General features: G+C 42.5%; 1 long non-coding RNA gene across 2 annotated transcripts; it reads right to left on the bottom strand.

Moving 5' to 3' along the window:
* Window positions 1–12,144: 12,144 nt before the first annotated feature.
* On the bottom strand, window positions 12,145–15,438 carry LOC130295107 (uncharacterized). 2 transcript variants are annotated; one of them, XR_008848703.1, is made up of 4 exons: window positions 14,541–15,438; window positions 14,027–14,216; window positions 13,433–13,563; window positions 12,145–13,275 (listed from the first exon to the last, which is right to left on the bottom strand). It is a non-coding gene; the product is annotated as an uncharacterized LOC130295107 (long non-coding RNA). The 2 variants fall into 2 exon arrangements; XR_008848702.1 differs by having other exon boundaries at window positions 12,145–13,563.
* Window positions 15,439–15,617: the final 179 nt, after the last annotated feature.

The following is a 15,617-nucleotide window of genomic DNA, read 5'->3' as shown; positions in this document are numbered from 1 at the left end:
AAAGAACTTGCTACTATAGTGCCGAGATACGTACCCTCGGCGATTCACTCACACCTGGTCTATTAAATGAGTTGGATCATAGCTGCGGTTTTATTAAATCATGAATATATACCTCAGCCTTTTATAGTAGCATTTTTTGACATGTGTCCATACTAGTTTTTTTTATGTAACACTGTCTGATATCTCCATTTCATTTGCACTATTTTTTTTTTATACCTGCTAGTCATGTTACTTAGTGTTTTATCCTGAATAGCCTAATTGACTTAACCTTTTAAATGTACTTAAGGACTTTCTATTTAAACCGGTCTGTCTCCTGTTTTTACATGCACATTTGCCTGATGAAGTTCCTGCTAGGGGCAGGAAACGCGTTGCTTTGTGTGCCTAAATAAATTGCTATATGATCTTTGAACATTTCATCCTTAATTCATGCTGTTAAAGCGCCTGCTGGAGATCCATCTTTCTATTGTTTTCTGGCTGATATTGGACCGGTGGTCAAGGACTTGACCGGAGGATCGGGGCTGCTGACAGCTAACCATTGTTTTACACGCTGCATGGTGTTGTGCCCAGAGCGCAACGCTACTTGGTAAGTGTGTTTTTTACTACCACTGCCATATATAAATATAGTATTACACTAGGGGTGTGTGTGCCTTTTTTCCTCTTTTGTCTCTGCAATTCCACTGACATGACACATTTCGGGTTTACAGAGTTAAGTGGAAAGTTGGTAGGGTTTTATGATTTTTTGATCGGAAAATCTGGCGCACGAAACATATGACACAAAAACCCTACGAACCCTTATTAGTAAAAGTCTTCATTTCTTAAAGTGCAAGTTCCTGCTAATCATTTTTTTTCCCAACAATGCACCATCAATATACCCCATCTTAAAGGCCCTTTCGGTTGCACTTTTTGCCCAAGCAATAAGGTTTATTTATTCATGTGAGCTGCAAAGATGTATTACTGACGTAACTAGGTCGGGTTCACACTGCAGAATCTCTGGACGGAATTTCAACCAGAGAATGAGTGGAAGGCACTAGGACCACGCAGACTGCATTGCTGTCCCCATAGACGGCAATGTATTTCTGAGTGGGTCCGCCAAAAAGAGCTACTCAGAAATGCATTGCTGTCTATAGGGACAGAAATGCAGTCTGCGTGGTCCTAGTGCCTTCAACTCATTTTTCTGGTGGAAATTCTGTCCGGAAATTCAGCAATGTGAACCCGGCCTTACACTACAGAATTTCTGAGTGGAGAAATTCCTCTTGATAATTCCACTGCAGCAGCCTCCGATTGTTTTTTATGGCATTCTGCTGGACCACACACACACTGTACAGGGTGTGCCATTTATATGGATACACCTTAATAAAATGGTAATGGTTGGTGATATCAACTTCCTGTTTGTGGCACATTAGTATATGTGAGGGGGGAAACTTTTCAAGATGGGTGGTGACCATGGCGGACATTTTGAAGTCAGACATTTTGAATCCAACCTTTGTTTTTTCAATTGGAAGAGGGTCATGTGACAAATCAAACTTATTGGGAATTTCACAAGAAAAACAATGATGTGCTTGGTTTTAACGTAACTTTATTCTTTCATGAATTATTTACAAGTTTCTGACCACTTATAAAATGTGTTCAATGTGCTGCCCATTGTGTTGTATTGTCAATGCAACCCTCTTCTCCCACTCTTCACACACTGAGAGCAATACCACAGGAGAAATGCTAGCACAGGCTTCCAGTATCCGTATACACTGCTATATACTACTATATACACCGCAGGAGAAATGCTAGCACAGGCTTCCAGTATCCGTATACACTGCTATATACTACTATATACGGCGCAGGAGAAATGCTAGCACAGGCTTCCAGTATCTGTAGTTTCAGGTGCTGCAGAATGGGCAAAACAAGAATTGGAACAGGACTCTCCGTTTACACAGAAGATTTTGTTCAGGGATGAGGCAAACTTTTATGTGAATGGTGAAGTTAACAAACAAAACCACCGCTATTGGTCTGACACTAACCCACATTGGATAGATCCCTCCAAGACTGTTGGAACACAAAAATTGATGGTATGGTGTGGTATATGGGGTACAAAGATAGTGCGGACATTCTTCATCAATGGAAACCTCAAGGCCACTGGATATGAGAAAATGCTACATGATGATGTGTTCCCCTCTTTATGCACTGAAGCTGGCACGTTCCCTGAGTTTTTCCAGCAAGATGGTGCACCACCACATTATGGGTGTCAGGTCCGAGCATTCTTAGATGAACAGTTTCCTGGAAAGTGGATTGGTCATCGTGGGCCAGTTGAATGGCCCCCAAGGTCTCCCGATCTGACACCCTTAGACTTTTATCTTTGGGGTCATCTGAAGGCAATTGTCTATGCCGTGAAGATACGAGATGTGCAGCACCTGAAACTACGGATACTGGAAGCCTGTGCTAGCATTTCTCCTGCAGTGTATATAGTAGTATATAGCAGTGTATACGGATACTGGAAGCCTGTGCTAGCATTTCTCCTGTGGTGTTGCTATCAGTGTGTGAAGAGTGGGAGAAGAGGGTTGCATTGACAATCAAACACAATGGGCAGCACATTGAACACATTTTATAAGTGGTCAGAAACTTGTAAAAAAACTCATGAACTAATAAAGTTACGTTAAAATCAAGCACATCATTGTTTTTTTTGTGAAATTCCCAATAAGTTTGATGTGTCACATGACCCTCTTCCTATTGAAAAAACAAAAGTTGGATTCAAAATGTCCGACTTCAAAATGGCCGCCATGGTCACCACCCATCTTGAAAAGTTTCCCCCCTCACATATACTAATGTGCCACAAACAGAAAGTTAATATCACCAACCATTCCCATTTTATTAAGGTGTATCCATATAAATGGCCCACCCTGTAGAATTTTGGCCACAGAAATGTCAGATTCTGGGCTCTGCCAAAAGAATGAACATGTTCATTCTTTCAGTTTAATTCTGTGCAGACAGCATTGCCATCAACAGGAACAATGCATGTCCACATGTCATAGCACTAATTGATTTTTATGCTGCCAGCTGCAAACGAGTCTGTTTCTTGAATATCTTTGGTGGAAATTCTTTTGTGTCAATGGGCCCTAAGGGTTTTCCTTGTCTTTACCCTTTAACCCCTTAAGGACTTAGCCCTTTTTCACCTTAAAGGAGTAGTCCAGTGGTGACTCAGTGGTTCACAACTTATGTCCTATCTTAAGGATAGGGGATAAGTTGCAGATCGCGGGGAGTCCGACCCCTGGGGCCCCCCGCGATCTCCTGTACGGAGCCCCGAAAGTCCGCGGGAAGGGGGCGTGTCGACCTCCGCACGAAGCGGCGGCCGACACGCCCCCTCAATACAACTCTATGGCAGAGCCGAAGCGCTGCCTTCGGCAATCTCCGGCACTGCCATTGAGATGTATTGAGGGGGCGTGTCGGCCACCGCCTCGTGCGGGGGTCGACACCCGCTATCTCGGCGGAGAGCCGGGGCCCCGTACAGAGAGATCGCGGGGGGGCCCCAGCGGTCGGACCCCCCGCGATCTCAAACTTATGCCCTATTCTTAGGATAGGGGATAAGTTTTTCACCACTGGACTACCCCTTTAAGGACTCGGACGTTTTTTGAAATTCTGACCACTGTCACTTTAAACATTAATAACTCTGGAAGGCTTTTAGTTATCATTCTGATTCCGAGATTGTTTTTTCGTGACATATTCTACTTTAACTTAGTGGTACAATTTTGTGGTAACTTGTGCATCCTTTCTTGGTGAAAAATCCCCAAATTTGATGAAAAATTTGAACATTTTGCATTTTTCTAACTTTAACCCCTTAAGGACACATGACGTACTGGAACGTCATGTGTCCACTCCCGATCTATAACGCGGGGCCACGGCGTGGCCCCGCGTCATAGCGGGTCGGGCCCGGCCTCTAACAACGGCCGGGACCCGTGGCTAATAGCGCGCGGCATTGATCGCTGTGCCGCGCGCTATTAACCCTTTAGACGCGGCGTTCAAAGTTGAACGCCGCGTCTAAAGTGAAACCGAAAGCATCCCGGCTAGCTCAGTGGGCTGTTCGGGATAGCCGCGGTGAAATCGCGGCATCCCGAACAGCTGACAGGACAGCGGGAGGGCCCCTACCTGCCTCCTCGCTGTCCGATCGCCGAATGACTGCTCAGTGCCTGAGATCCAGGCATGAGCAGTCATCCGGCAGAATCGTTGATCACTGGTTTCTTATGAGAAACCAGTGATCAACATAGATCAGTGTGTGCAGTGTTATAGGTCCCTATGGGACCTATAACACTGCAAAAAAAAAGTGAAAAAAAAAAGTGAATAAACATCATTTAACCCCTTCCCTATTAAAAGTTTGAATCACCCCCCTTTTCCAATAAAAAAAAAAACACAGTGTAAATAAAAATAAAAATGAACATATGTGGTATCACCGCGTGCGGAAATGTCCGAATTATAAAAATATATCATTAATTAAACCGCTCGGTCAATGGCGTGTGCGCAAAAAAATTCCTGGTCACTTTTTTGGTCACTTTTTATATCATTTAAAAATGAATAAAAAGTGATCAATAAGTCCTATCAATGCAAAAATGGTACCGTTAAAAACTTCAGATCACGGCGCAAAAAATGAGCCCTCATACCGCCCCATACACGGAAAAATAAAAAAGTTATAGGGGTCAGAAGATGACAATTTTAAACGTATTAATTTTCCTGCATGTAGTTATGATTTTTTCCAGAAGTCCGACAAAATCAAACCTATATAAGTAGGGTATCATTTTAATCGTATGGACCTACAGAATACATATCAGGTGTCATTTTTACCGAAAAATGTACTACGTAGAAACGGAAGCCCCCAAAAGTTACAAAACAGCGTTTTTTTTTTCAATTTTGTCGCACAATGATTTTTTTTCCCGCTTCACCATAGATTTTTGGGCAAAATGACTGACGTCATTACAAAGTAGAATTGGTGGCGCAAAAAATAAGCCATCATATGGATTTTTAGGTGTAAATTTGAAAGAGTTATGATTTTTTAAAGGCAAGGAGCAAAAAACGAAAATGCAAAAACGGAAAAACCTCCGGTCCTTAAGGGGTTAAAGCTCTCTGCTTGTAAGGAAAATGGATATTCCAAACATTTTTTTTTATTCACATTTCCAATATGTCTACTTTATGTTTGCATCATAAAATTGACGCGTTTTTACTTTTGGAAGACACCAGAGGGCTTCAAAGTTCAGCAGCAATTTTCCAATCTTTCACAAAATTTTGAAACTCGCTTTTTTTCAGGGACCAGTTCAGGTTTGAAGTGGATTTGAAGGGTCTTCATATTAGAAATACCCCACAAATTAGCCCATTATAAAAACTACACCCCCCCCCCCCCCCCCAAAGTATTCAAAATGACATTCAGTTAGCATTTTAACCCTTTAGGTGTTTCACAGGAATAGCAGCAAAGTGAAGGAGAAAATTCACAATCTTCATTTTTTATACTCGCGTGTTCTTGTAGACCCAATTTTTGAATTTTTACAAGGGGTAAAAGGAGAAAATTTATACTTGTATTTGTAACCCAATTTCTCTCGAGTAAGGACATACCTCATATGTCTATGTAAAGTGTCTGGTGGGCGCAGTAGAGGGCTCAGAAGCGAAGGAGCGACAAGGGGATTTTGGAGAGTACGTTTTTCTGAAATGGTTTTTGGGGGGCATGTTGCATTTAGGAAGCCCCTATGGTGCCAGAACAGCAAAAAAAAAAAAAAAAACACATGGCATACCATTTTGGAAACTAGACCCCTTGAGGAACATAACAAGGAATAAAGTGAGCCTTAATACCCCACAGGTGTTTCACGACTTTTGCATACGTAAAAAAAGAAATAAAAAAATTTCACAAAAATGTGTTTCCCCCCCCAAATTTCACATTTTTGCAAGGGTTAATAGCAGAAAATACCCCCCAAAATTTGTAACCCCATCTCTTCTGAGTATGGTGGTACCCCATAAGTTGGCCTGAAGTGCACTACGGGCAAACTACAATGCTCAGAAGAGAAGGAGTCATATTTGGCTTTTTGAGACCAAATTTTGCTCGGGGGGCATGTCGCATTTAGGAAGCCCCTATGGTGCCAGGACAGCAAAAAAAAAAAACACATGGCATACCATTTCGGAAACTAGACCCCTCAGTGAACGTAACAAGGGGTTAAGTGAACCTTTATACCCCACAGGTGTTTCACGACTTTTGCATATGTAAAAAAAATTATTTTTTTCTACCTAAAATGTGTGTTTTCCCAATAATTTTACATTTTTTAAAAGGGTAAAAGCAGAACATACCCCCCAAAATTTTTAACACAATTTCTCCCGAGTACGGCGATACCCCATATGTGACCATAATCTGTTGCCTTGAAATACGACAGGGCTCCAAAGTGAGAGCGCCATGCGCATTTGAGGCCTAAATTAGGGATTGCATAGAAAATTTGCCGCAGCTCAAACTTGCAGCCGGATACTTACTGTAAACCTCCGCCCATGTGAGTGTACCCTGTACATTCACATTGGGGGGGGGGGGGGGGGAACATCCAGCTGTTGCAAAACTACAACTCCCAGCATGCGCTGACAGACTGTACATGCTGAGAGTTTTAGTTTTGCAACAGCTGTAGGCACACTGGTTGTGTATCACTGAGTTTGTGACCTTACTCAGTGTTTCACAACCAGTGTGCCTCCAGCTGTTGCAAAACTACAACTCCCAGCATATACGGTGCATGCTGGGAGTTGTAGTTTGCAACAGCTGGAGGCACACCGGTCGTGAAACACTGAGTTAGGTAAAAAAAACTCTGAGTTTCACAACCAGTGTGCCTTCAGCTGTTGCAAAACTACAACTCTCTGCAGTCACCGACAGCCAATGGGCATGCTGGGAGTTGTAGTTATGCAACCAGCAGATGCACCACCACAACTCCCAGCATGCACTTTAGCTGTTTGTGCAAGCTGGGAGTTGTAGTTATGCAACAGCTGAAGGTACACTTTTCCATAGAAAAAATGTGCCTCCAGCTGTTGCAAAACTATAAGTCCCAGCATGCCCATAAGGGAATGCTGGGAGTTGTGGTGGTCTGCCTCCTGCTGTTGCATAACTACAGCTCCCAGCATGCCCTTTTTGCATGCTGGGAGCTGTTGCTAAGCAACAGCAGGAGGCTGTCACTCACCTCCTGCTGCTGCTCCGCTGCAGGTCAGTCCCTCGCCGCCGCCGCTGCTCCTGGGGCCCCGATCCCAACAGGGACGCCGGGGATCGGGGTCCCCAGCACCCGGGGTCTTCTTCCCGTACCCGCTCACGTCCTCCGGAAGAGGGGCGGAGCGGGTTGCGGGAGTGACACCCGCAGCAGGCGCCCTGATTGGTCGGCTGGTAATCCGGCCGACGAATCAGGGCGATCGTGAGGTGGCACCAGTGCCACCTCACCCCTGCAGGCTGTGGCTGTCAGAGACGGCCCCGATCAGCCAGTAATTCCGGGTCACTGGAGACCCGATTGACCCGGAATCACCGCAGATCGCTGGACTGAATTGTCCAGCGATCTGCGGCCATCGCCGACATGGGGGGGCATAATGACCCCCCTGGGCGATATGCGGGATGCCTGCTGAACGATTTCAGCAGGCATCCGGCTCTGGTCCCCAACCGGCTAGCGCTGTCCATACACCCAGCGTCCTGAAGAGGTTAAAGGGGTTATCTCGCCTGTAAAATAGGATTGCCTATCCACTGGATAGGCCAACAGTATTAGATTAGCATGGGGGCCTGACTCCCGACAGCCCCACAATAATTTGCTTGTGCCGTCAATGCATCACCGTATTATGTGTAGTGGTGCCATAGGGTAATGTAGTGTTGAACCAAGTAAATAGGGCAACGCTGCAGTTCCTTGCACCACCATTACAAACAGTCTGGTGATGCAAGGATTGGTACTGCAGCCAATCAGTAGGGGTTCTGGGAGTTGGAGTTGAGTAAAGGCCATCAGTTTGTACAGGGTAAATATCCCCTTTAAAGGGTGAAGCCCAGGGAATCCTTGAGATTTCAGTACTCGGTTCAGCATGGATTCACTACAACCACCAGGTTAACTTTGTGCCATTTACAATTTCTCCTGACTCCAGTGCACTAGCACGCTCACCTTATATATACTACCCAACATAAAGCTTTTCTACCTCCCTTATATTGCTTAGGTTTCTTCTAGAGATGAAGGGTTAATATACATTTCTGTCCCAGATAAAACAAATGATAATAGCTCTTGTACAGTGTACTTATGGATGAATGTTCATAAAAGACTCTGTTTTTTCTCTCCTATTGTTTTACTTTTTTTCCTCATTGACTAATATGGAGGAGACCAGAATCCACAGATCATGAACAATGCTTCAAAACAACTCAGCGGCTCGGCATGGTTGTCAGGGGAACCAGCAAACCTTATAATTTAGATCCTATGTAACCTCTATTGTTTACAGCACTGCACATACTTACGTACAATCACTTACTCCATGTTCTGTGATATTAAACCTTATTTTGTTATTTAACCCCTTAAGGACAAAGCGTTTTTCTATTTTTGCACTTTCATTTTTTCTTCCTTACCTTTTAAAAATCATAACCCTTTCAATTTTGCACCTAAAAAAACATATGAGGGCTTTTCTTTTTGCGCCATCAATTTTACTTTGTAATGACGTCAGTCATTTTACCCAAAAATATACGGCGAAACGGAAAAAAAAATGATTGCACGACAAAATTTAAGAAAAAACAAAATTTTGTAAATGATGGGGGCTTCAGTTTATACGCAGTACATTTTTCTGTAAAAAAAATTACACTTTATCTTTATTCTGTAGGTCCATACAATTAAATAAATACCCTACTTATATAGGTTTGATTTTGTCGTACTTCTGGAAAAAATCATAACTACATGCACGAAAATTTATACATTTAAAATTGTCCTCTTCTGACCCCTAACTTTAAAAAAACAATTTGCACCGTGATTTGAAGTTTTAATCGGTACCATTTTTGTTTTGATCAGACTTTTTGATCGCTTTTTATTCATTTTTTTATGGTATAAAAAGTTACCAAAAATACGCTATTTTGGACTTTTTGCGCATATGCCATTGACCGTGCAGTTTAATTAACAATATATTTTTATAGTTCGGACATTTACACACGCAGCGAAACCACATATGTTTATTTTTATTATGTTTATATACATATTTTATATGGAATTTGGGAAAAGGGGGGTGATTTAAACTTTTAACATGGAAGGGGTTAATGTGTGTGTTTTTAAACTTTTACACTTTTAGTCCACTTTTAGGAGGACTTTTAGGAGGAATAATTTCCATAGAACCACATTGATCTGTGTTCTCTGTGCTCGATTGATAAATTCGCCCCATTGGCTCCTCAGCCAAGCACATACACCAAATGTCTGAACCTGTGGTTCCTCTCGTACTGAGCAGGATTACTATTGCGACAACACGCTTGGCTCGAGGGATGACTTTCAATAGATCGCAGCGACGGAGCTGCTCTGCTACGCACGAAACCCTGACCCAGAATCAGGTCGTCTACGAATGATTTAGCACCGGGTTCCCTGACGAAAGTGCAATGCGCTCCGTGAGAGAGGCGGAGGTCTTCCTTCCGCACTCCGGTCCAGAGGCGTGCGGCTCTACTCGCGGGGGGCGGGCTGGTTATCCCAGGCCGACCCAGGCTCTTCGGCACTGCGGTATCGTCACTGCGGTATCGCTCGTTTGATAAAGCCTGGCCCTGCCAGGCTTTATCATTCTGAGTGCAGGAGCCGGTACAAGAGGAGTGGTAAGCCCTCAGGCTACCTCAGCAGTGGATCGTTTAGCCCCTCCCCCCGATCGCGCTGAGGGGGGGCGATCCAACCTTGACAGCGGCGATCTAAAGGGTTAATAGCCGGCCGCGGCGATCGCCGCATGTCAGCTATTAACGCCTGCCCCCAGCTACAGGAATCAGCTGGGGGCCAGCCGGTATGATGTGGGCTCAAGTCGGGAGCTCGCGTCCTACCCCATTAACGGCACATGGATGAGTATAGACGTTCATGGTCGTTAACAGGTTGGGATCTGTTTACTGCTGAAATGTGAGAGAACAAAATAGTTGTTTACATTATACAACCATTTTAGGGCCATTGAGCTGCTATGTGCCTATGTCCAGGCATGCTGGGAGTTGTAGTTTTGCAAGAGCTGAAGACACAGTTTGGAAAACACTGATTTATAGTGTCCCAGAGGTCGGACCTCCACCAAGCATAAAGTAATTCTAGTAATAAGCCATCACTACACCATCACAGGAGATGGGAATACCGCTTTCAGTCCCTTAGAAAACAAACGACCAATAAACTTTACATATATCGGCCAATATTTACTAATACTGTCTAATAAATAGAAGACTTGGACAGTTCAGGCTGTTTGATAAATCTGTACAATCCTACAAAAACACTTGCCAATAGTGTGTGTGCTACCTAAACTAATACATTACTCCTATAAAGATAATGGTAGACTTAAACAAAAAATCATTGTATGAATCAAATATATACTTTATTGAATCACAAAAACATACATAAAAGCACATAAAAAAAGGCACAAAACAAACACGACAAAAGATTCCCACAGGTAAAATGGCAGAAACTACTGGGTGGAGGAAGGATAGTTTTCCTCCCGGGATGCCAGATCAAACATTATAAAGTGCAATGCAAATCATACAGGCACATCAGGTAAGTACTCAAATTGGGTATATTTTTGCAAAAGAAAAAGGTCCCTGCAAAAAGGTGCTGCAGTCTATGTAAACATGGCGCAAAGTTGCATGAGTCGTAAATCAGAATCAATTGCACATACCCCCAATAGGCCTAATAATATCTGTAACTGTGAAATACACAGTCAGATGGATGCATGTAAGGACTGGCAATAAACAGTGCCCCCCCCAAAAAAAAACAGAAAAGGGTCCCACCAGAGCCGCACACAATACCTGTGGGTTACACAGAAAGTTCCCCTAACACGCGTTTTGCTTTCCGCTTGATCACAGGGTCACGGTGTTTGAATAGGGTGAACGTACCTGTTTATATAGGGGTCCATATCTCCTTCCTATCTCCGCCACCTGAGGACGCATCGCGCGCCGCGACTTCCGGCACCAGGAGACGCGTCACAGAACTTGCGTCATCACGCGAATCCCGTAGTGCTCCGGGAACATGTGACGACACAGCTCAGAAACGGAAGTGTCTCCATGGAGCCGCCGACGCATGCGCAGTGCAGGTTCACCGGCCGTGACAGGGAGATGATAGAGAAAGTAACAGGCATATAATCTAATTTATAAAAAGGTATATTAATTATAGTAACCGAAAATAATAATAGACTTAGTCCTCCCTCTATTTCTATTACTAACCACTAATTAAAACTAACCCTGTAAGTGAGGTCACCGTGAGTGTCGATGAAGTGCAAGTGATGCAAAAATTCTCTGAGTACATAGTAAGATGTATGAATATGAGAAATGTATAAATATAATAATACTCAGTAGATGTTATGTTTAATATACAATCTAGGTTATGTATACAGGCATATTAATGCCAATCTCACATTCAGACATCTCAATATATACACGCAGTGCGCCAGTGTCCAAATACATGATTATAACGTGAAAAAAGAAAACATATTCCAATATATATATATATATATATATATATATATAATGTGAACCAGTGATGTGTGTGTAAAGGAATTTTTCTTATAATGACGAAAAAAAGTGAAAAACTAAGACGTGAAGTGGAATAAATGTATCTAACCACCTATGGCTGTGCTCAAAGAAAAAAGTGCAAGCCTATGTATATACCCAGTGATGATGCAGCATACATTAAAGAAGTACCTCTATAGTAAAAAATTAAATAGAATAAAAAACCATAAGACTATATAAGTGTATATAGTGAAACCATTTATTGCAAAAAGTGCACCTACAAAAAATTGAAACAAAAAAGACAATAGAAAAGAAAAGATGGTCCAGCGCTGTCAAGTCGACGCATTACAAGGAATTTATTGGATAAAAACCACACAGGTACAGGTACTTACCCGTACCTGTGTGGTTTTTATCCAATAAATTCCTCGTAATTCATCGACTTGACAGCGCTGGACCATCTTTTCTATTTGTACATGAACCTGGTCTGTCTCGGTCCGAGGCGCTGCGGGCTGCTAAAAGGAGGTGGATATCACTATACTTGGATCTTTAAAGAAGACAATAAGAATAGCATAAAAATCATTAAAACATCATAAAACACCGGGATCAATGAGTTCCACATGAACCACCCAAGGGGTCCCCTATCCCCTAGTCCTTTCCCCACACTCTATCCTCCCTCTGTGGCCATTGCTCACATAAATATGTGGGGAGGAGAAGTGGAGAGGTAAAAAGAATGAATAGGAAAAAAAAGGGGGGGGGGGGGGGGGAACAGATGAAAAAAGGGTAGGACCCTTTGAATGTAACACTTACAGGAACGGGGCAAAGCTCAAAACTTCATTTAGGCCTTTTGGACGAATGCAATCTATTTTCAAAATCCATTGGACTTCCAGTTGTGCAAGCCTTTTTCTCCAATTTCCTCCTCTTTTGCCGATATGGACTTTGTCTAGTCCCTTTACTCTCAATAGGCTGGAATTGCAATTGTGTTTCTCTCTGAAATGTCTGGGTATTGGTTTAAGTTGTAACAAATTCTCCTCATTCTTCACCCTTTCAATATCATGTACATGTTCCCGTACTCTGATTTTCCATTTGCGTGATGTTAAGCCCATATATATTAAATTACATGGGCATGTGGCGTAGTAGATTACTCCCTCTGTGTGACAGGAAATATGTTATGTTATTCTATATTACTTCTGACTGTTGCTGGACACAAATTGTGTCGCTCTTTCCATGTTTGGGCACGCTACACATCCCCCACAGGGGTAACACCCCCACTTCGGGCCCCTCGATCCAAATGCATTTTTGACTGTGGTTCCTTCGTAATTACTGTGGACTAGAATGTCCCTCAAGTTTTTGGCTCTTTTATATGTGATGGAAGGCCTTGCTGGAATGTGTTTCTTCAATGTAGTATCAGCCTGTAGAATGGGCCAAAATTTAGACAAGATCCCTCTTATCTCCTGCCACTTGTTATTATATGGGGTGATAAATCTCACCTCTTGGAAGTCATCTTTCTTGGTTTCTTTTGGTTTTAATAGATCTTCTCGTTTTGTATGTATTGCTCGATCCTGTCCCCGTCTTAGCATGCGCTTGCTATAGCCCCGCTCTTCAAATCGTTTGCTGAGATCCTTGGTCTGTTTAGAAAATTAAATGTCATCCGAGCACACTCTGCGTGCCCGCAAAAACTGGCCCACCGGTATCCCTCTTTTCGTGGGCAACGGGTGAAAGGAGCTAGCATGCAGGACCGAGTTTACAGATGTCTCTTTTCGAAACAAATCAGTCTGTACATACCCCTCAGCATCTCTGTATATCTTCAGATCCAGAAAATCCACACTTTGTTGGCTGTATTTCACCGTCAGTTGGATATTCTTGCTATTGTTGTTAAGTATCTGCATGAATTCAAGTAGATCTTGCTCCGAGCCCTGCCAGATAAGTAAAATATCATCAATAAAACGATTCCCCATTTGCACCTTTTCAATGTGTTTTGCTGGCTAAGTTAAAAACAGGCCCCTCTCCCACAGCCCCAGGAACAGGTTGGCATATGAGGGCACACAGGCCGCCCCCATTGCTGTGCCCTGGAGCTGTAGGTAGAGGGACTCTTTAAAAATAAAGCAGTTATGTCTTAAAACAAAATCCAATTAAAAACAGTAATTAAAAACTGTACCAAATCCATGTCCTCATAATGTGTCATCAGGAACCATTTTGCAGCTTCTATGCCATCCTTGTGCACAATCGAGGTATACAATGCCTCAACGTTGCACGTGACCAGCCACATATCCTCCTCTAAAATGATATTCCCTAATTTGGTAAGTACATCCCCACTGTCTCGTATATACGAGGGGAGATTCTCCACCAGTGGTTTTAAATGCATGTCGATGTACTTACCTAGAGGTTCGCACAGGCTTTCCTTCCCTGACACAATCGGTTGTCCTGGTGGGTTACGGGTGTCCTTGTGTACTGTAGGTAACAAGTATAGGCATGTCATTTTGGGGTACTTCACAGTCAAGTATCCATATGTTCCTTGTGTGAGGATGCTCTTCTCTAAGGGCTTTCTCAATAAGTCGTCCAACTCACCCTGAAAAGAATGTAAAGGGTTAAAACTTAATTTTTTTATAACAATCGCCATTCCGCAACATCCTGAAGGCCTCCTTTTCGTACATGTGGGCCAACCACACCACGATATTATCCCCTTTGTCCGCAGGCTTAAATAATATACCCTTCATTTGTTTTAATTCTTTGAGGGCTAATCTTTGTTTTTTGCTCAGATCGTCCTCCCTAATATGTGGGTTGATTTTTTGAAATTCTGCCGTGACCATCTTAACAAAAATGTCCACATTGGGGCATAAGTTCAGTGGTGGAAATTTTGTGGATTTGGGTTTTAATTGTATCATGCCCTTACCTTCTTCTGTATCTGCTGGGTCCCCTCTTTCCAATTCTTCTAGAGTTCTAATGGCTTCCAAATCCTGTGTACTCCATCCCTTCACCTGTTGTGCACTGTGGTCAAACTATTTTTTTTAAACCAATTTCCTGGCAAATAAAGTCAAGTCCTTTGTCGCTGTAATGACATCAAAAGATGAGGTAGGTGAGAACGTTAGGCCTAGACTCAACACTTCAATTTGTTCTTTAGTGAGTGCAATATCAGACAGATTAATAAACTGAATACCTGATTTACAATCACTTACCGATTGTCCACGTCTCCTGCTTCCATTCCAAGTTGTCTCGTTCCTTCTTGTATAGCCTCTTCTCAGATGGTATCCCTCTTGTTCCTGATGTGACTGTGTGCTACTTCCCATAGATAATATAGAGGTCACAGAGGGGGTTCTAGTTAGGGGGGGATGGTCCCCTACCTCCAGAGGCCACCTGTATACTCTATTAGACTGGAAGTCATTAACGTCCCGTTTAAATTTCTTTGTCTTAATAAATGGTTTCACTATATACACTTATATAGTCTTATGGCTTTTGATTCTATTATTTCATCTTTTACTATAGAGGTACTTCTTTAATGTATGCTGCATCATCACTGGGTATATACATAGGCTTGCACTTTTTTACTTGTGCACAGCCATAGGTGGTTAAATACATTTATACCACTTTACGTCTTAGTTTTTCACTTTTATTCGTCATTATAAGAAAAATTCCTTTACACACACATCACTGGTTCACATTATATATGTATTGAAATATGTTATCTTTTTTTCACATTGGCACGTTATAATCATGTATTTGGACACTGGCGCACTGCGTGTATATATTGAGATGTCAGAAAGTGAGATTGGCATTTATATGCCTTTATACAAAACCTAGATTGTATATTAAACATAACATCTACTGAGTATTATTATATTTATACATTTCTCATATTCATACATCTTACTATGTACTCAGAGAATTATTGCATCACTTGCACTTCATCACACTCACGGTGACCTCACTTACAGGGTTAGTTTTAATTAGTGGTTAGTAATAAAAATAGAGG

This window comes from Hyla sarda, chromosome 11 (genome assembly GCF_029499605.1).
Source record: "Hyla sarda isolate aHylSar1 chromosome 11, aHylSar1.hap1, whole genome shotgun sequence".
Classification (NCBI taxonomy): Eukaryota; Metazoa; Chordata; class Amphibia; order Anura; family Hylidae; genus Hyla; species Hyla sarda.
This window is presented reverse-complemented; position numbering and strand designations above follow the sequence as displayed.